This window comes from Bufo gargarizans, chromosome 9 (assembly GCF_014858855.1).
Source record: "Bufo gargarizans isolate SCDJY-AF-19 chromosome 9, ASM1485885v1, whole genome shotgun sequence".
NCBI lineage: Eukaryota > Metazoa > Chordata > Amphibia > Anura > Bufonidae > Bufo > Bufo gargarizans.
This window is the reverse complement of record NC_058088.1, coordinates 102,725,683-102,747,344: the sequence shown is the minus strand read 5'-3', so window position 1 is coordinate 102,747,344 and position 21,662 is coordinate 102,725,683. Positions and strand designations below refer to the sequence as shown.

The window sequence follows — 21,662 nt, the reverse complement described above, 5'->3', positions numbered from 1 at the left end:
CAGGCAGAGCGGGCGGCGGCGTAACGTCACTCACTCACGTGACGCACCTGCTCCGCCCACTTTATGAATGAAGGAGGAGGAGAAGGCGCGTCACATGAGTAAGTGACGTTACGCCGCCGTCCGCTCTGCCTGTTACTGGAGCGTCATTGTAAGGTAAAATAAAGATGCAGTGATTTAAAGTAAACCGCCCGCATAGCAACGAATCGGACGATTATTCGATAACTGGATTCGTCGGCAACATCAATTACATCGATTAATTGTTGCAGCCCTACATGTGAGCATAGCCTAAAAGCGGTGCTTGCCAGCTGCTGGTCTCTCCCATATGAGCTGAACATGCATGGAGGCATTTACGATCAGAGGATGGACAGAATTACGTAGGGTCCAGGGGCACATCAAGCATATCTTGCAGCTAGAAATATATTAAGGTACATTTACATCTGCATTTGAAATCCAGCAAAGTGTTCTGGTAGAGAAACGGCCCTCCGGAGTTCACCGTGTGCGGCATAGCTGGATGATACCAGGAACCTGGTCTGGAGAGACTGATCTGGCATTTTAATGCATTTGTCATACGGATCGGGATCCTGATCCGTCTGACAAATGCCATCAGTTTGCATGCATTTTGACCGATCCGGCAGGCAGTTGCGGCGACGGAACTGCCTGCCGCAAGTGTGAAAGTACCCTTAGGCGCACTGTTTGCTTTTTTTTTTTACCTTAGGCACGTCTGAATTGTGTGTTTCAATGTAGCAATCATGCAAATAGTTTGTATCTGATGGTTGCGATATGTGTCCGGCGCACAGGCCTTCTTCTCCTCTGTGAATAGAGCTATACATCCTGTTATTTCTCCAGGATATGAATATTTCTGAATTATCCGTGTCCGGGTGCTGCAGGCGGCGCGGTGTATCTGCGGATTGTCATGCTGTAGACTCTGCTAGTCTGATGTCATTAAAGGTTTTCCAGGCAGGAACAGCACTCATTACAATTTCATCGCTCGTCCTCGGCCTGCTGAATGTCCCAGATCCACCATACTGTTCTAAAGCTTTTCTCTGCTGCAAAACCGACACATGATCTGATGTCATTACACACAACCTTCACATCTGCCTGTGTATGGCCATCTTGGCTAGATGTTTGACCGATGGCCGGTACAGTATTTTATGTTATTTGCTATTATGTGCTTTGCCTTTATCGCTTTCAGGAAACCTGATAATATTATACAATGCATCTTCAGTTATACATCTTGACAGAGGACCTGTCACACGCTGCTTATTAGCTATTGATCCGTACGCCCATCAATCAAAAGCTGCCTTACCGTATTTGTTCCACTTCTTTATGCTAGCCTAAAAGGCCAAACCCTAACCCTGAGGCCTCCTGCACACGTTGCGGAATACTTGCGGAAAAACCGCAGCTTAGTATAGTACCAGCAGACAAATCTCATGAACGTATTGTGTTAGGGTTCCCCCAGCGGCCACTGGCTCTGTGCGGCAGCAGCAGCGTCCACCATGGCTCCAGAAGGTCAGGACGCTCATCGGGCAGCTCCACCTGGCATGCAGGGACACTGGCGTGAGCTGTTCCTCGCTCAGTACAAAAGGCCGGAGCCTTCATATACAGGTCTGTGAATTTCTTGTCCTCTGGCCCCCTGTTGTTCCCTTCTAGTATTAAAGACTCCTTTTGGATTTCTGGATTGGTATTGTGACTACGTGTTTGGCTTCTGGCGATTTGGTATTGTATTGATGTCATGGGTTTTTGACTTTCTGGCACGTTGGTTTTCTTATTTGCCTGGTGTTTTTGTACTTCATTGTCCGACTGGCATTTGACCCTTTACCGTACAACTACTTTGTCATTCATTTTTTTATTTTTTTTCAGTCCTAAGCGGAAATATTCACTTCAATGGGGCCGGAAAAAAAAAAAGGAAGTGACTGCATGTGCATTCCATGTCCTCATGGCTGTTCCACAAAAAATAGAACATGTTATCGTCTGCATTATAAACAAGGATAATACTGTTCTATTTAGGGGCCTGCCCTTCCGTCCGCAGGATGCACACACCCAGTATCCGTGTTTTGCGGACCGCAAAACACCCAACGGTCATGTGCATGAGCCTAAATAGTGCGGTTTTGATGTGTATTTTATGCAGATTTCTGCACATAAATCTGCACCCCTTTAGGCAGGGGTCATATGTGTGGATTTACTGTTGTGGACATACGTGCAGCAAATCCGCAATGTTGTACTGCACCAGCAAAGTTGCAGAAAATTTCTGAATTCTCATCCACCCACTGCTTGAAAAAATGCAGCAGAAAAGCTGTAGTATTGCAGATTTGAAATCCTCAGCGTGTCAATTTGAACAGTGGATTTCACTTGCGGTTTTCACCCTTGTCCATGGAGAGGGTGTAATCTGCTGGTTTCTCCGTAGCAAGAACCACATGTAATATGTGCGACTTTGTTGCAGTTATTTGTGCGGTTTTTACTGCGGAAATATGGCAAAAACCTCCAGATTGAAAATCCACCGAATAAAAATCACTTGTGAAACCAGTATAAGGGCCCATTCACACAACCGCATTTATAAGACCTTTTCCTTTCAATGGGGCCGCAAAAGATGCGAACAGCACACCGTGTGATGTCCGCATCTGTACTTCCATTCTGTGCAAAAACGATAGAAATTGCGGACAAGAATAATACCTGCTCTATGATAGGATTGGGCACGTGCATTTCCCGAAATGCGGAACGTATACCTACCGGTATCCATGTTTTGTGGATCCGCAAAACACATACAGCCGGCCGTCTGTTTTCGCCAGCGTTTCCGTTCAGAACACACGGTCACATGTTGACAGGGTGTAAAGGAGGATCACCAGGGAAGACGTGAATGCTGTTTCTTGGCTGTTCTTAAACACATTAGACTGCTAGCGGATCCCATCCAGACAGACTGGACTCTAACTCATCTACAGGCACGGGAAAACGTTTTGTCCCTTCCCAGTTTCTTCAGTTCTTGCATATTTGTTGAATGTTTCAGATCATCAAACTATGTTTAATATTAGACAGAGATAACCCATTAAATGAAATGATGATGACCCTATGTGAAAAAGTAATTGCCCCCTTAGCTACTAAATCAACCTATTAACCAAATCCAATTGGCAATTTGGTTCAATATCATTGACCATACCCAGACATGATTACTGCCAGACCTGTTGAATTTAGATCTTGTCTGGAAATGCAAAGCAGGCAAGTAGCAAATGAGGATCTCAAGAGATTTAAAAAGAGATGCACAATAGAGTAATTGAAGTCTAGAAAAGATTACAAAGCCATTGTTTATGGTGGGTTTACACTGCTCAATTGCCGGGCAGATTATCAGGGACGAATACTCCTACGACCACCCGTTGCCAACAGTCTGCCCATCTAAGGCTACTTTCACACTAGGGGCATGGACCTCCAGCAGGCTGTTCCGTAGGATGAAGAGCCTGTCTGATCCGTCCTGCCGCTAGTGACCGTGTGCCCCCGGACTGCCGCTCCGCCCCCATTGACTATAATGGGGGCGGGGGTGGAGTTCCGGCAGAGGCACGGCAGCGCATGGCAAGAGGCTGCTGGAATAAAACTGACATGTCCGACATTTATTCCGGCAGCCTCCGCCAGAACTCTGTCCCGCTGCTGCTGTGCTGAGCCCACTCCATACATGGCAGATACCAGCTGTATATTACAGCAGGAAACTGGCTGCAATGATGCCAAAACTGGTCATTTAACCCCTCAATAGCGATCAGGGCATCTGTGAGGTTAGACAGACAGACAGATGCCCTTTGTCTTTATGATCAGAGCTGATCGTTTACCATGACAGTCTTCTAAACGTTACCAGGCCTGTCATGGTAAGCTGCCTGTAAAGCTGTGCACAAGGCACAGCTTGACAAGCAGGCAGTGAAAATCGCATGGATCATAAGGGCTGTTTCACACGAGCGAGTCCATTGAGGGAATCGCGCTCTGTGTGTGAGCGTGATCCTTCATTCTGGACTTGCAGGGCCGCACGCCATTATACTGATTTATAATGCTGTATGTCTGTTTATCTGTAAAGAATAAATCAAGGCAACTGGACGTACTGTAGATTTCGTGAAAACGTTTCACTCGTTCTTCCAACGAGCTTTCTCAATTCTGAGTGATTGTACAAAAATTCTGGGAATAAATATGTAACTGAATCCACATCTGGTAATTATACCCAGCATTGGGTCAAGGGTGTTGATACCATTCTCCTAATTGGAGTCAGTAGGTGATAAAGACTTCCCAGAAAAAGGTGTCAAGACAGCATTGTATGTGGCAGACAATAGATGTCTAACCCCCCCCCCACCTCTATTCAAGCTTTAAGATTCAGCCGTGTATTTACATCTAAAAGGAACAGGTCACACCTTTGAAGACAGTCAAGTACGCGTTTTGGATAAGGAGGCCGATTGGTACAAACGAGGCGTGAAGGAGGCCATCTACGTAAAAATGGAGAAGCCAAGCTTGAACAGAGGTGGGGGGGTTAGACATCTATTGTCTGCCACATACAATGCTGTCTTGACACCTTTTTCTGGGAAGTCTTTATCACCTACTGACTCCAATTAGGATAATGGAATCAACACCTTTGACCCAATGCTGGGTATAATTACCAGATGTGGATTCAGTTACATATTTATTCCCAGAATTTTTGTACAATCACTCAGAATTGAGAAAGCTCGTTGGAAGAACGAGTGAAACTTTTTCAAGAAATCTACAGTACGTCCAGTTGCCTTGATTTATTCTTTACAGATATATACCATGACCTGGATAAATGAGAACCTTCACAGACATGTATGTCTGTTTGACCTTCCTTCTACAGAATCATAGTGACATAAAGCTGTCAGTATGATTCTGTATCAGTAAGGTCATGCACAAGAAGCATTATAAATCAGTATAATGCAGTGCGCTCCTGCAAGTCCAGAATGGAGTATCATGCTCGCACACAGAGCATGATTCCTGCAATGGTAGTGATAGTTCTCTATTATGATCTATGAGACATGCAATCAGAAGAACGCAGATTATAGCTCCCTTAGGGGGCTATAAGTTATTTAGTAAACAGTAAAAAAAAAATTATTCACCCCATTTCCCAATTTTACATAAAAAAAATAAACTGGTATCGCTGCATCCAAAAATGTCTGAACTGTTAAAATAATAAAACCCTTTTCTTGCACTGTATGTGGCAGGCGCAGCACTATGAAGTGCCTTTTGCGCTGTGGCATTAGAATTTTGATATCTCTGACTTTTAGTCTGTAATTCCTCTAGCGTTGTTCTATGGAAACAGTAGGTTTGAACAGCACACCAAATGCTTCAAATAACTTCTTTATTAACTTCAACTTTTCTTCATATATAACACTGCCGCCTTCGCAGCAGATAGTCAATGTACAAAACACGTGTTGAAAAGATATCACAAAATGGCGGTATGCATAAGATGGTGGTCCAACTGTTCTATCTTGTCATTCAACATAAAATGGTGGATATATTTCTGTAGAGTATCTGTACTCTCACTTTAAGTTTTTTAAACATAGTATCTGAGGAAAGGGATTTAGGGGTCATTATTTCAGAAGACTTAAAGGTAGGCAGACAATGTCATAGAGCAGCAGGAAATTCTAGCAGAATGCTTGGGTGTATAGGGAGAGGAATTACCAGTAGAAAGAGGGAGGTGCTCATGCCGCTCTACAGAGCACTAGTGAGACCTCATTTGGAGTATTGTGCTCAGTACTGGAGACCATATCTCCAGAAGGATATTGATACTTTGGAGAGAGTTCAGAGAAGAGCTACTAAACTGGTACATGGATTGCAGGATAAAACTTACCAGGAAAGATTAAAGGACCTTAACATGTATAGCTTGGAAGAAAGACGAGACAGAGGGGATATGATAGAAACTTTTAAATACATAAAGGGAATCAACAAGGTAAAAGAGGAGAGCATATTTAAAAGAAGAAAAACTGCTACAAGAGGACATAGTTTTAAACCTTTGCCCCTCTAATTTAAAACTAATATCAGGAAGTATTACTTTACTGAGAGAGAAGTGGATGCATGGAATAGCCTTCCTGCAGAAGTGGCAGCTGCAAATACAGTGAAGGAGTTTAAGCATGCATGGGATAGGCATAAGGCCATCCTTCATATAAGATAGGGCCAGGGGCTATCAATAGTATTCAGTATATTGGGCAGACTAGATGGGCCAAATGGTTCTTATCTGCCAACACATTCTATGTTTCTACTTTATGATCTCTTTGAGAGGTATATCTGAGATTTAACAGTTCTACTGGCTAAACTGGGTTTGCAGTAACTATTTGCAGATTGGTTGAGTATGATCTGGTATGGTTGTATGCAATTTGGATTGTGAACTTTGTAGTTTGCAATTGTAGCTTGCGATTTGTATTTGCAATTTGTATTTGGTGGAACTGCAAGTAAACAAATATAACCAGTTCAGTATACAGCTCTAATCACACTATTAACAATAGGAATACATCATAGTTACATAGTACATAAAGCCGAAAAAAGACATTTGTCCATCCAGTTTGGCCTGTTATCCTGCAAGTTGATCCAGAGGAAGGCAAAAAAATAAAATAAAAATGTGAGGTACCAGCCAATTTTCCTCACTTAAGGGGGAAAACATTCCTCCAGACTCCAATAAGGCAATCGGAATAACTCCCTGGATCAACGACCCCTCTTTAGTAGCTATATCCTGTAATATTATTACACTCCAGAAATACATCCAGGCCCCTCTTGAATTCCTTTATTGTACTCACCATCACCACCTCCTCAGGCAGAGAGTTCCATAGTCTCGCTGCTCTTACAGTAAAGAATCCTTTTCTATGTTTGTGTACAAACCTTCTTTCCTTCAGACGCAGAGGGTGTCCTCTCGTCACAGTCCTGGGGATAAATAGATGATGGGAGAGATCTCTGTACTGTCCTCTGATATATTTATACATGATATATTTGTGACCGGGGCTATGTGTAAAAGAACCTACCCCCTCATTCACTCATAACAGATGTTAACGGTCTGAGTTGTGCCATAACCGCTTCTGTCGAGAGTACACCTGAAAGAGGCCAAAAACCCAGCATGAAGTACAAAACATGTTTATTGACACATTACAACGCCAAAGTCTGAAAGGCACATGAAATTTTTCCTACAGGGTTGGGAACATATTGATTAAAACAAGACGAGCGCCACCGGCCCAACTTACGAATAATGTGTGCCGGGACTTGATTCTTGGAAGCGGCTGACGCTGCCCCTATTCTGAAAGAATGTCCTGACACAGTGAGTGGGTCTAAACCTAAATTGACCGCCAGTATACACACATGCGAGATGAACTGGGAGGTGGACAATGCTGCTGCCCCGAAGGGTAACAGAGGAATGTTGGTGCTGAGGTCGGCCAGTGCCCCTGACCATTCCTGTAAGACGTGGACTGGACACCATTTGTGGGTCGTACGGAAGAATTTAATATGGGTAGGGGAACCTGACTGGGAGGTCTTAGTCACGGGTAACGACAGGACAAAGCCCTCTGAGCTGGGGATCAACTGCTGACGGGCTAGGAATGGGCTAGGTGACAAAGAGGTGAACTCTCCTGGCCTCATGAAGCCGTAAAATGCCAAATAGATGGCAGCTTTAACTACCAAGCTTTGTAGTACCCAGAAAGGCCTCAAATTTAACAAATCAGACATGCCTCTAAACACCGGGCCGGAAATGGGCTGTCTATGGGAGCTTACACCTGGGGTACTGTTCTGTAAACCTTTCAACGTGGCCTTGACCACATGACTGGAAAACAACGATATTCTCTCTGGATGGGAGAGTGACAAATGATGTTGGACCCCTGACAGGTAAGTTCTGACTGTGCTATGTAAAAGGTGCATGTGCACATGACAGTACCCGATGAAAGACAGTATGTGGTCTTTAAAGTACAACCGCCAGCCGGTGTTGTACGCTCTGGTGGTATTGGCCGAGAGAGACCTGAAAAACAGCCCATGGGCCGTGGCTAAGTATTTGTTTAGTTGAGAATTAGCAAGGCAAGATGAGGAGACGGGGTTCTCGACATATTGGCTTCGGGGCAAACCTGTGAAAACAAAGAGTAATTACTCTTAGCTAGGGTGTCAACTGCTACCATCTGCGCATCATGTATAAGGGAGCCACAGAACAGGAAATTGTGCACGAGCGACAACTGCACCAGACTCCTCATAAAGGACATGGCCAGTTGACACCTGGATTTGCCACTGCCAAGGATAGTCATGGTGGAGGAACTATCAGAGGTAAAGATCACAGTACGGCCTGTCCAACAGCGACCCCAAACACAAGCTGCCGCCACCATGGGATACAAGTCCCTCACCTCCGTTGATTGAAAAACTCCTGTGGCCTCTAACATCTCCCCTGGCCATGTCCCGTTCAGCCAATGGGGGCCAAAAACTGCAGCGAAACCAGTGCTTACCGTGCCGCTGGCGAATATAATAGGGGAGTTGTCCGAGACTGCTGGAACAAACATAGACACGCCATTCCAATGACTCAAAAAGTGGTCCCACATACCTAAATCTGCTTGCGCCTGACTATCTAGGAACACTGGACTATCCTGACAGGAGGCTTCTGAAAGGAGTGGTAACAACCTAGCTACAAAAGACCTACCTTGAGGAATAACGCGCATCGCAAAATTAAGCATGCCTAACAACGATTGCAGCTCCACCTTCGTGGTGACCCTACCAGTTGTGAAACTGTGAATGACTTCCTGGACCCTGATCAACTTGTCTACCGGCAACCTAGCGGACATGCTGCCTGTGTCCAACACAATGCCCAGGAAGGTAATGGTGGAAGCAGGACCATCCACCTTTTTCGGGGAAACGGGGATCCCTAACTGTGCGAAACATGCTAGGAGACTTTGGAGATCACCTCGCGAGCCCTGTGGAGACTCGATCAGCAAGAGGTCGTCCAAGTAATGTATGACATGTTCGCAAGCAAACTTATTCTCGAGGATCCAATGCAAGGCTTTCGCCAGCTGATCGAAAATCCAAGGGCTGCTACAGGATCCAAAATTCAACTTTGTTGCAAAATAATAGTAGGTATTTCACTTGATCCCATGCCATCGCCAAAGCTCTGGCCTGATCAGGATTAATTTGAAGGCGTCTGATATGTCCGATTTGGACAGAATCGCCCCGGGACCTGTGGCTAGAATAAGCGCGATTGCCTGATCGATGGAGGCGTATACCATGCTGACCTCCTCAGCTGGTATGAGTGAATTCAGACTAGGTGCATGTGAACCGTGAGGCGCAGACAGATCGAAAATCAGTCTCTCTTTGTTACTGAATTTACCCGCGACCACCCCTACAGGGCTAACCCTCCACTGTTCGAACGGGGATGTTAAAAAGGGGCCGATAATGTAACCCTTGTCTATCTATGGACCCAGTGTTATGTAACACGGACTGCAAGTTTCTACACTCATAGGTGTCATCCGGTAAAGCCACAAGGCCTGTGTGGAAACCACTAGTAAAACCCGATACAAGAAAGTTGCGAAAACAAGCATCCTCGTGCCCCTGCAAGTAAAATTCCAGGAGATCCACATTCACGACGCTCATGCAATGTTTATCTGTTTTTAATGAGCAGGCAACCTTCGGATGAGCCCGGAAACAGTTGACGCAAATGTGCAACAGACGGCATTGACTATAATTGCAAGCTCAAAAATTATAGTTGTTGCAGATTTGTGACCTGCCCAGGTACTTGATAGGACGGCCGAGTTTGTCTACAGCAGAATTCTGCTGGGCAACAACCGACGGAACTGGAATAGGAGCAGAAGGATTGGACCTCGGGGCATTTGCAGCATTATGACACCATTCGCCTGTGTGGTAGATATATGTGCCTCCGACATATCACATTTCGGGCAGTTAGATGTGTTGCGTACCCCTATTTTATGTAGGAATTTGGGTGTTCTGTAAACCCTGTGTATTAAGTATAATTGTGACAGTCTGTGTGTCTCACATTTGAGACCACCGCTCATCATTCAGAGGGCCAACCTCTCGGGACCATTTTTCCCTAACAGTCAATGGAAAGTGGTCCTGATAGAATGATAGCAACAACTTGTAGAAACTGGAGATCACTCCTTTGGTATCCCCTCCCTTTCTGATCTGTTCCGCTATCATAGATGCCTGTATAGTCAGATTCGTTGTCTTTCCCTGCGCTGACAAGGCGTGGCGTAATTGTAAGTACTGATAGAAGTTTGTGTTCGTGAGCTGAAACTCCTCCTTCAGTTGTTCAAAGCTTTTGAAAATTTTGTTTGTATACAGTTGTGACACCCAGTAAATTCCTTTTTTCTCCCAACTATCAAAGCCCTCCAACCTACTCAGTTCCAGGAGATTCGAGTTATTCCATAAGGGAGTAAGGGCACTACACCCTGAGATTTTGGTGATATCTTTAAGTTTTTTCCATGCTTTGCATAGTAGAGTAACACACGGGATGGGTTCTGGGGGACAGATAACAGAGCCAAGCTCCAGTATATACCCTGGTGGTCTCCCTCCCATCAAGTAAGATAATAGCGCACTCACGGACCCCGGGTTACCCAGGACACTACAGGATTTGCACTGTTGAGCTTGTGCCGCTGAAAAGTACAACCACGGATTGGGAATCACCAGTCCACCGCTATCCTTCTCCCTCTGTAAGGTCTCTAAGCGAATTCTTGGGGATTTTTTTATTCCATATTAGGGCCCTGTATTTTGTAGAAGTGTCTCATTGGTATCCAAATTGGGCTATTATTTTGAAGTACATTTTTAGTTGTCATATTAAACAAATATCCGGTTCTCTACTCCTGCTCCTCTGTAGCTACCACTGCTCATGGATTGGTCCATACGTCCCTCACAGAATGCAGGGCTGCATTATGGACGTTTGGCTGGACAGGCAGGAGGATGACAATAGTAAGCAGCCTTTGCCTAGGTTGACGGTATTTTACTGATGAGATAAGTCCGTCGCGTTGCTGTTCTTTTACTGTAGGTAGGTTGCTGTGACAACCACAGTAACTGTATCACACACACATTTACACCACTACCAAAATCTAACCAGATCATTAACTATGTGCAAAGGTAGGTTGTTTTCATGTGTTGTAGCAAACTGTACCCTATCTCTAAGACTGAAGCTTCAAGCACCTGCTGCAACCTGATACTTGTTCCTGGCGGCCGGGCCAGGAAGCATCCAGGCAGCTGAAAATATCAGAATGACATGATTGTGCACTTATTCCACACATCAACAGGTCAATTATATTTTCATTTAAGTGGCACATTAATTGATCTCCCGTTTCTATGATAATGTTTACATGAAAAGACAATTTTCCGTTTAGACATGCCCAACACATTTACATCAAAGCTGTTAAAAGAAAAATAAATTGGACAGAAAATGTTGAAAATCAAAAATGATTAGCTGAGCAGGCCTGAGCAGTGAGAACCCAAGTGGTGGGGGATCTGTGGAAGTGAGAAATTATTATTATTAACCTCTTAACGCCCAGCGCCCGCCCGATCCGCGGCAGGGGTCCGGCAGTCACTGATAGCCGGACCCCTGCTTTATGCGCCGCCATCGGTGAAATCACTGATGCAGGCGCATTAACACCTGCACGGCTGTGGTCAGCGCTGACCGCGGCATGTGCTGACTTCAGACGTGTGCGGGGTGGCCATCGGGTCCTCGCGCTGCTGTGACGGGGACCCGATGGCAGGGAAGGCAGCCTGATGCCTTCCTTAGGCATCGTGGCTGCCTTCCAGGAGAGCCAGTCCCCTGGATCTCACAGTTCAAGCAGGCTGTAAGTGTATTAGGGTACTTTCACACTAGTGGCAGGGGAGTCCGGCAGGCTGTTCCGGCGGGTGAACCTCCTGTCGGATCCGTCCTGCCGCTAGTTCACGTGTGCTCCCGGACTGCATGCAGTACTTTTTAGTCTTGCTGCCTCTCGCCGTGCGCTGCCATGCTGCCACTGGAACTCCGCCCCTGCCCCCATTATAGTCAATGGGGACGGAGCGGCAGTCCGGGGGCACACATGAACTAGCGGCAGGACGGATCCGACAGGCTGTTCGCCTGCCACTAGTGTGAAACTAGCCTTACACTGGTAATACACTTACAGCCAATGCATCAAATATCACATGACCTAACCTCTCAGGTGAACACCGTCCCAAAAATAAAATAAAGGCTGTGCTAAATTATTATTATATTTTTTTTTTTTGTCATCTTACATCACTAAAAGTGCTACACAAAGCGATCAAAAAGGCATATGCCCCACAATATAGTACCAATCTAACCGTCGCCTCAACCCGCAAAAAATAAGCCCCTACCGAAGACAATCCCCAAAAATAAAAAAAAACTATGGCGTTCAGACTATGGAGACACTAAAACATTTTATTTTTATTTTTTTGTTTCAAAAATGATATTATTGTGTAAAACTTAAATAAAAAAGTATGACACAAATATTAGTTTTCACAAAGTTTGCTGCTAAACTGCTTTTAGATCTTTGTTTCAGTTGTTTCTGTGATGTAGTGAAATATAATTACACACACTTCATACGTTTCAAAGGCTTTTATCGACAATTACATGACATTTATGCAAAGAGTCAGTATTTGCAGTGTTGGCCCTTCTGTTTCAGGACCTCTGCAATTCAATCTGATCACTCTTCATAACATCCTGGAGTATATGCAAATTGCTATTATTATAAAAACTTAAGTAGCAACTTTTCCAATATTTATGTAATTCTCAACTTTTGGCCACGACTGTACATATTGGGTATTGCCACGTCCGTAATGACCTGCTCTATAAAAATATCAGATGACCTAACCCCTCAGATGAACATCCTAAAAAAAAAAACGATGTAAAAAAAACTAACTTTTTTTTGTCACCTTACTTCACAAAAAGTGTAATAGCAAGTGATCAAAAAGTCATACGCCCCCTAGAATAGTAACAATAAAACCGCCATCTCATACCGAAAAAAATGAGATTTTCAAAAATGCTTTTATATGTAAAACTGTAACAACCAACAAAGTAGGGTATTGTCACGTCCATAACAACCTGCTCTATAAAAATACCGCATGATCTAACCTGTCAGACATTGTAAATAGCAAAAAAAAAAGAACAGTGCCAAAAAATCTATTTTTTTGTTCCCTCACAAAAAGTGTATGATAGAGCAACAAAAAAATCATATGTACCCTAAAATAGTACAAACAAAACTGCCACCTTATCCTGTAGTTTCCATAATTTTTGGGGGAGTTTCTATTCTAGGGGTGCATCAGGGGGTCTTCAAATGTGACACTGCAGCTTAATATTATCCCAGTGAAATCTGCTTTCCAAAAACCATATGGCGTTCCTTTCCTTCTCCGCAATGCCGTGTGCCTGTACACCAGTTTACGGCCACATATGTGGTGTTTCTGTGAACTACAGAATCTGGGCCATAAATATAGAGTTTTGTTTGGCTGTTAAGTCTTGCTTTGTTAGTGGAAATGTATTTTATTAAAATGAAAAATCTGCCAAAAAAGTGAAATTCTGAAATCTCATCTCCATTTTCTATTAATTCTTGTGGAACACCTAAAGGGTTAACAAAGTTTGTAAAATCCGTTTTGAATACCTTGAGGGGTGTAGTTTCTAAAATGGGGTCATTTTTGTGTGGTTTCTATTATGTAAGCCTCACAAAGTGACTTCAGACCTGAACTGGTCCTTAACCGCCTCCGGACCTCCTAACGCAGGATTGCGTTCCAGAGGCGGTCGATTCATTCCTCCTTGATGCGCCGGCGCGTCATCTTGCGAGACGCGAGATTTCCTGTGAACGTGCGCACACAGGAACTGGAGGTAAATGAGCTGATCTACAGGCTGTAGATGCGTTTTTTTTTTTTTTATAACCCCTGAAAGGTATTTTAGACGCTGGTTTGTTAACAGCGTCTAATATACCTGGTACTCTGGTGGTCCCTTTTGCTTGTAAAGTAGCACCAAACACCACTACACTACACCCCCCCCCCATCACTTATTAACCCCTGATCACCCCATATTAGACTCCCTGATCACCCCCCTGTAAGGCTCCATTCAGACGTCCGTATGTTTTGCGGATCCGCAAAACGCATACCGACGTCTGAATGGAGCCTTACAGGGGGGTGATCACCCCATATAGACTCCCTGATCACCCCCCTGTCATTGATCACCCCCCCCGTAAGGCTCCATTCAGACGTCCATATGTGTTTTGCGGATCCACAGATCCATAAAACACGGACACCGCGGATCCGCAAAACACGGACACCGGCAATGTACTTTCTGCATTTTGCCAGAACTATAAAGAAAATGCCTTTTCTATAGGCTCTACAAAAAATGCAGTGTTCGCCCGATCAGGTCTGATCTTGTGCACACACTTGCGTTCAGTCCGCCCCACCGCAGTGACCGTTTTTTTTTTTTTTTTTTTTTATCACTGCAAAAACAACGTAAAATCGCTGCGGCGCTATAAAAAGATCACTTTTGAGGGGCATGGCGAGTTCATAGAAGAGTTTTTTTTGTCACGAGTTAGTGGAAATTGATTATTGTTTTTTGTTTTTTCTTACAAAGTCTCATATCCCACTAACTTGTGACAAAAAAACAACAAAATAAAATCTCACACGAAATTTTTTGACATTTATATTCCAGACTTCTTCTCACGCTTTAGGGCTCCTAAAATGCCAGGGCAGTATAAATACCCCACATGTGACCCCATTTTGGAAAGTAGACACCCCAAGGTATTCGCTGAGGGGCATATTGATTCCATGAAAGATTGAACTTTTTGTCACAAGTTAGCGGAAAGGGAGACTTTATGAGAAAAAATAAATAAATCAATTTCCGCTAACTTGTGCCCAAAAAAAAAAAAAATTCTATGAACTCGCCATGCCCCTCACAGAATACCTTGGGGTGTCTTCTTTCCAAAATGGGGTCACTTGTGAGGTATTTATACTGCCCTGGCATTTTAGGTGCCCTAATGCGTGAGAAGTAGTTTGAAATCAAAATGTGTAAAAAATGGCCTGTGAAATCCAAAAGGTGCTCTTTGGAATGTGGGCCCCTTTGCCCACCTAGGCTGCAAAAAACTGTCACATGTGGTATCGCCGTACTCAGGAGAAGTTGGGCAATGTGTTTTGGGGTGTCTTTTTACATATACCCATGCTGGGTGAGAGAAATATCTCTCTAAAATGGCAACTTTGTATAAAAAAATGGGAAAAGTTGACTTTTAGAGAGATATCTCTCTCACCCAGCATGGGTATATGTAAAAATACACCCCAAAACACATTGCCCTACTTCTCCTGAGTACAGCGATACCACATATGTGACACTTTTTTGCAGCCTAGGTGCGCAAAGGGGCCCAAATTGCAAAGAGTATCTTTATGATTTCACAGGGCATTTTTTACGCATTTGGATTTTTAGACTTCTTCTCACACTTTAGGTAAAATGCCAGGGCAGTATAAATGCCCCACAAGTGACCCCATTTTGGAAAGAAGACACCCAAAGGTATTTTGTGATGGGCATAGTGAGTTCATGAAAGTTTTTATTTTTTGTCACAAGTTAGTGGAATATGAGACTTTGTAAGAAGAAGAAAAAAAAATAATCATTTTCCGCTAACTTGTGACAAAAAATAAAAAGTTCTATGAACTCACTATGCCCATTAGCGAATACCTTAGGGTGTCTACTTTCCGAAATGGGGTCATTTGTGGGGTGTTTCTACTGTCTGGGCATTGTAGAACCTCAGGAAACATGACAGGTGCTCGGAAATTCACAACTGAAAGTGAAAAATTTCATTTTTTTGCTAAAAATTCAGTAAATTTCGATTAATAACAAAAAAACGTAAAAATGTCAGCAGCAATGAAATACCACCAAGTGAAAGCTCTATTAGTGAGAAGAAAAGGAGGTAAAATTCTTTTGGGTGGTAAGTTGTATGACCGAGCATTAAACCGTGAACGTAGGGTAGTGCAGAATTGTAAAAAGTGGTCTGGTCATTAAGGGGGTTTAAGCTAGGGGAGCTGAGGTGCTTAAAAAGTGGGTTTTGGAAATTTTCAGAAAAATTTCAAGATTTGCTTCTAAGCCTTCTAATGTCCCCAAAAAATAAAATGGTATTCACAAAATGATCCAAACATAAAGTAGACATATGGGGAATGTAACGTAATAACTATTTTTGAAGTTATCACTATCTATTATAAAAGTAAAGAAATTGAAATTTGCTCATTTTCAAAAATTTGGGTAAATTTTTGTATTTTTTTAGTTTTTATAAATATAAATGAACATTTTTTATTTAATTTTACCACTGTCATAAAGTACAATATGTGACAAGGAAACAATCTCAGAATGGCCAGGATAAGTAGAGGCGTTTTGAAGCTATTACCACATAAAGTGACATGTCAGATTTGCTAAAAATGGCCTGGGCAGAAATGTGAAAAATGGCTTGGTCCTGAAAGGGTTAAAGGCCTCTGTCAGCAGATTTGTACCTATGAAAGTGGCTGACCTGTTACATGTCAGCCACAGTTGGCAGATGAAGGCATATGAATATGGGACCAACACAGATGCCTTCAGCTGCCAAGCGCACATGTAACAGGTCATAGGTACAAATCTGCTGATAGATGCCTTTTACAAAAAGACCCCCATACTCGCCCTCACAGATCCCCCAACACTGCTCCTATTCCTGCTGCTCTACGGCTCCCCATCCCAGCTCGAAATGCCAGGAGATGGGTCATCACGGCCCAGTAAATAACCTTTTTATCATCTAGGCCACCAGGGATGCCAACCTTAACTCCTTGAGCAACCTAGACCACCAGGAATATTACCATTGACCTCTCCAGCTCTAGGGAATTAACTTCATGCTGTGCCAAGTAATACCATAGAGTGGCTAGATAATACCACTGTGGTCTGTGAGGCCACAAACTGCCCCACTCTGGAAAAGTTGCCAGTAGTGCTGGTTCTTGCTGTGTACTCCACACACACTCTGCTGTAAAATCAACTTTATGTTCCGCCATTGTAATACTGTATCTGCATACCCTTATTTATTTTTAAACTAATTGTGGTGGGGATGTACAGCTCATAAAAATAAAAAAACATGATAAAAGTGTACTTGCATCAAAGACCACTTTGTGAGTCCATGCTTTAAGTGAGGGCCCTTTTAAATGCAAATTACTTGCTTTGGCAATTCATGATGGCAGTCATGGCCAATAACAATTTTCACTTAAATGTTAAATGCATTATGCATTAAGTTATCCATAGGGTGCCATTAGCTGTCCACAGCTGAGCCGCAGGTACTACCTAGTGGATACAGTTAATTTCTGGGCTGCACCTCTACTGCCACCTCCAGGCCATAACTTTTTATTTATTTTTTTCCGTTCACATACAGTACAGACCAAAAGTTTGGACACACCTTCTCATTCAAAGAGTTTTTCTTTATTTTCATAACTATGAAAATATGTCATATTCTAGGTTCTTCAAAGTAGTCACCTTTTGCTTTGATTACTGCTTTGCACACTCTTGGCATTCTCTTGATGAGCTTCAATAGGTAGTCACCTGAAATGGTTTTCACTTCATAGGTGTGCCCTGTCAGGTTTAATAAGTGGGATTTCTTGCCTTATAAATGGGGTTGGGACCATCAGTTGCGTTGTGGAGAAGTCAGGTGGATACACAGCTGATAGTCCTACTGAATAGACTGTTAGAATTTGTATTATGGCAAGAAAAAAGCAGCTAAGTAAAGAAAAACGAGTGGCCATCATTACTTTAAGAAATTAAGGTCAGTCAGTCTGAAAAATTGGGAAAACTTTGAAACTGTCCCCAAGTGCAGTCACAAAAACCATCAAGCGCTACAAAGAAACTGGCTCACAGTAAAGGAAGACCAAGAGTCACCTCTGCTGCGGAGGATAAGTTCATCCGAGTCACCAGCCTCAGAAATCGCAGGTTAACAGCAGCTCAGATTAGAGACCAGGTCAATGCCACACAGAGTTCTAGCAGCAGACACATCTCTAGAACAACTGTTAAGAGGAGACTGTGTGAATCAGGCCTTCATGGTAGAATATCTGCTAGGAAACCACTGCTAAGGACAGGCAACAAGCAGAAGAGACTTGTTTGGGCTAAAGAACACAAGGAATGGACATTAGACCAGTGGAAATCTGTGCTTTGGTCTGATGAGTCCAAATTTGAGATCTTTGGTTCCAACCACCGTGTCTTTGTGCGACGCAGAAAAGGTGAACGGGTGGACTCTACATGCCTGGTTCCCACCGTGAAGCATGGAGGAGGAGGTGTGATGGTGTGGGGGTGCTTTGCTGGTGACACTGTTGTGGATTTAGTCACAATTGAAGGCATACTGAACCAGCATGGCTACCACAGCATCTTGCAGCGGCATGCTATTCCATCCTGTTTGCGTTTAGTTGGACCATCATTTTATTTTTCAACCGGACAATGACCCCAAACACACCTCCAGGCTGTGTAAGGGCTATCTGACCATAAAGTAGAGTGATGGGGTGCTGCGCCAGATGACCTGGCCGCCACAGTCACCGGACCTGAACCCAATCGAGATGGTATAGGGTGAGCTGGACCGCAGAGTGAAGGCAAAAGGGCCAACAAGTGCTAAGCATCCCTGGGAACTCCTTCAAGACTGTTGAAAGACCATTTCAGGTGACTACCTCTTGAAGCTCATCAAGAGAATGTCAAGTGTGCAAAGCAGTAATCAAAGCAAAAGATGGCCACTTTAAAGAACCTAGAATATGACATATTTTCAGTTGTTTCACACTTTTTTGTTATGTATATAATTCCACATGTGTTAATTCATAGTTTTGATGCCTTCAGTATGAATCTACAATTTTCATAGTTATGAAAATAAAGAAAACTCTTTGAATGAGAACTTTTGGTCTGTACTGTATATTTATTTATATATGGCTGTGTATATGTAATATATATATATATTTATTAATTATGGGTATATCATTTATAAGCGTTGGTGGTATAGTGTCTCTAAAAATCCTTTTTTTAAAATAATGGCACCCCATTTCGTTGGTGGTTGTAGTGGCTGCATGCTTATTAGGCAAATACTTACCTAAATCAAGCATCCAGCGACATCACCGGACTCTCCGCCTCCTTACCAGCGATGCCGGTGTCTTCTCTTCTGGGTGTAGGAGTGACGTCATCTGTGCAGGTGCACTGAGGAAGGAGCAGCCAAGCGAGCGTCCTTCTCTCAGAGCGCCTGCGCCGAATGAGGACCGGTACGGCGCAGGCACAGGATTTGAACTGCAGGCAGGGCCAGCTGGAGGATGAGAGCGCTCGCTGGCCCTGTCAATCAAGTAGAGGAGGGGGCGTTTTTTCGGACCGAGGATCCAGTAGTGAAGTAATTAGCATATCACAAAAGTATGATTATTATTTTTTTTATGAAATTACAGCACAGCCTGAGGTAAGAGGGGTATATATGGAATCTGCGTACATTAGCAAATATATTAAGTCCAAAACTGAAGCACTGTAACACTGCTAGGTGGAGGCTTCCGCCTAGCAGCGTTGCCGGTGATATCACCAGCTCTTATGGGCGGCTTTAGTGCTGCCCTAGCCGTTTTACAGGCTAGGGCAGTGCTAAAGCCCACCCTTTAGTGTTGGTGACGTCGTTGGGCTCACTTCTGGGCTGAAGACTCCACCTAGCAGTCCCTATAGAGAGCCCGGTACGTCATCGGATCTCCAAAAAACGCCTTTGACCTGTGCGATTCAGTGCAGGGCAAAGGAGAGCATCGGAGCATGAAATGCATTTTTCTATCACATTATATACTGCTAATTTCCATGGTTATGACCGCCCTGCAATCCTTCAGCGGTGGCCGTGTTTTCACACTATAGAAAAAAGCACCAGCCTAAGTGAGCCCCCCACGGTTCCGGCCACTAGAGAGGCAAGCATGGCCACCACTACATGATAAATGCAATATGCTGAAGTGAGAGAACCCCTTTAAAGGGACTCTGTCACCAGTTTCTGACCCCCACTTTTAAAAATATGGTTCTGTTCATGGAGCCCTTGTGATTCCTATTGTGGTCTTATAAGCTACATCTGTAGGCTCATTTAGTTAAAAAAAAATGTTTTATCTAACCTGTCAGTCATCTTGTTAAGGTGCCCAGGGCATTGCTCATGGCTTGAAGATGCCGCCCGCCGCCGTTCGTGCCCAGCTCCTCCTCTGCTCTCATCAGCGCCGCCTGAAAATACTTAGATACGCCTCCGGCTCTGCCTCACTCCCCCCTCCTTTATTTCTAAGATCCCGCGCGTGCGCACAGGCCTGTGCCTGGTGCGCCCGTGTGGACTTTTCCGTTCAGCCTCATTGAGCGAAGTGCGCATGCGCGGGCACTTCGCTCAACCTCCCGATAACGCGAACACTGCCGCACGCGCAGGATCTTAGAAAAGAAGGAGGGGGGAGTGAGGGAGAGCTGGAGGCGTATCTAAGTATTTTCAGGCGGCACTGATGAGAGCAGAGGAGGAGCTGGGCACGAACGGCGGCGGGCGGCATCTTCAAGCCATGAGCAACGCCCTGGGCACCTTAACAAGATGACTGACAGGTTAGATAAAACGTTTTCCCTTTAAAGTAAACTAAGCTAATACATAAGCATTATGAAATCGTTTTTTTTTTACATAATAAAACCACAGAGCTATGTGGACTGGCTATTGTAGATGTGCTAGTGGCGATCTAGCAGCCCATGTCCTCAGCTCTATTGCCAAATTCCAGGTGACGGGTTTCCTTTAGGTCATCCAATACATGTAGGGGAGCGAATATCGATTCTGGGGCAAGAAGTGAGCATGCACACAGAAGTGTGAGCTTAACGCTTCGTAGCAATGCAGTCTACATACTTCCGATGCCAAGGGTATCCACTTTTTTTTTTTCAACAGCACAAGGTTAAGTTGGTAACATTCACACATTATATGACTGATAAGAGGAACGGATACATAACATCCCTAATCACACACTTAAAACTGCGTTGAAGCATGTCTGCTGTGCAGACGGCAATCTACACACTAGTGAACAAATTTTACGCTGAAATGGAAAAAAAATCTCACCTTAGAGCAGGGATCAGCAACCTTTGGCACTCTAGCTACTGTGAAACTACAACTCCCAGCATGTACACTTGCTCAACTGGTTTTGTAAGACCCATAGAAGTGAAAGGATTGAGCGTGCCGGAGGTTGCTGATCCGGCTGCACCCGGGAAGACTCCAGCATCGCAGTCAGAATCCCTGATTTTGGAGGCCGGAATAAAGCTTGGAACAGCACGTACTACAAACGCAGAGCATGCGCATTAATAGTATTCATATTCTACTCCGCCAGTTAGCAATCGGGGACACTCACATATTTCATGGACTCAGTCGACAGTTGCTGTACGTCCACGTCGCCTGGATTTTGTCTGCAGATTGCCAGTGCAAATTATGTTCCACCGTGACTCATTTGTGAAGTTAAAATTTATTTATATTTTTTCAGCGTGTATTGGGTGTTGCAGATCCTAAATCACAAGTGACCCTCAAGTAAATTGTATCCTAAAATAGCTGTCATATTGATGCAACAGCAAGTTGCGGTCAGATGACACACTGACCAAAGCCGGGCTGGAGCCCTAGTCTTAGCGTTGAAATCTGGTGTCGGGTTCTGTTTGTTTTGCTGAAATCGGACATCTTGTACTTTTTATGCTGATGGTAAATTGATATTAATCAACACATCTAAGTGGTTCACTTTGC

General features: G+C 44.0%; 1 protein-coding gene and 1 long non-coding RNA gene across 3 annotated transcripts in view; one reads left to right on the top strand and one right to left on the bottom strand.

Annotated features, from left to right (window-relative positions):
* TMEM255A (transmembrane protein 255A) overlaps positions 1-21,662 on the top strand; it is a 64,260-nt gene that overhangs the window by 6,617 nt on the left and 35,981 nt on the right. The gene's annotated exons all lie outside the window — the stretch shown is intronic.
* On the bottom strand, positions 6,828-21,350 carry LOC122945985. Its single transcript, XR_006391192.1, has 3 exons — positions 21,283-21,350; positions 6,984-7,052; positions 6,828-6,885 (listed from the first exon to the last, which is right to left on the bottom strand). It is a non-coding gene; the product is annotated as an uncharacterized LOC122945985 (long non-coding RNA).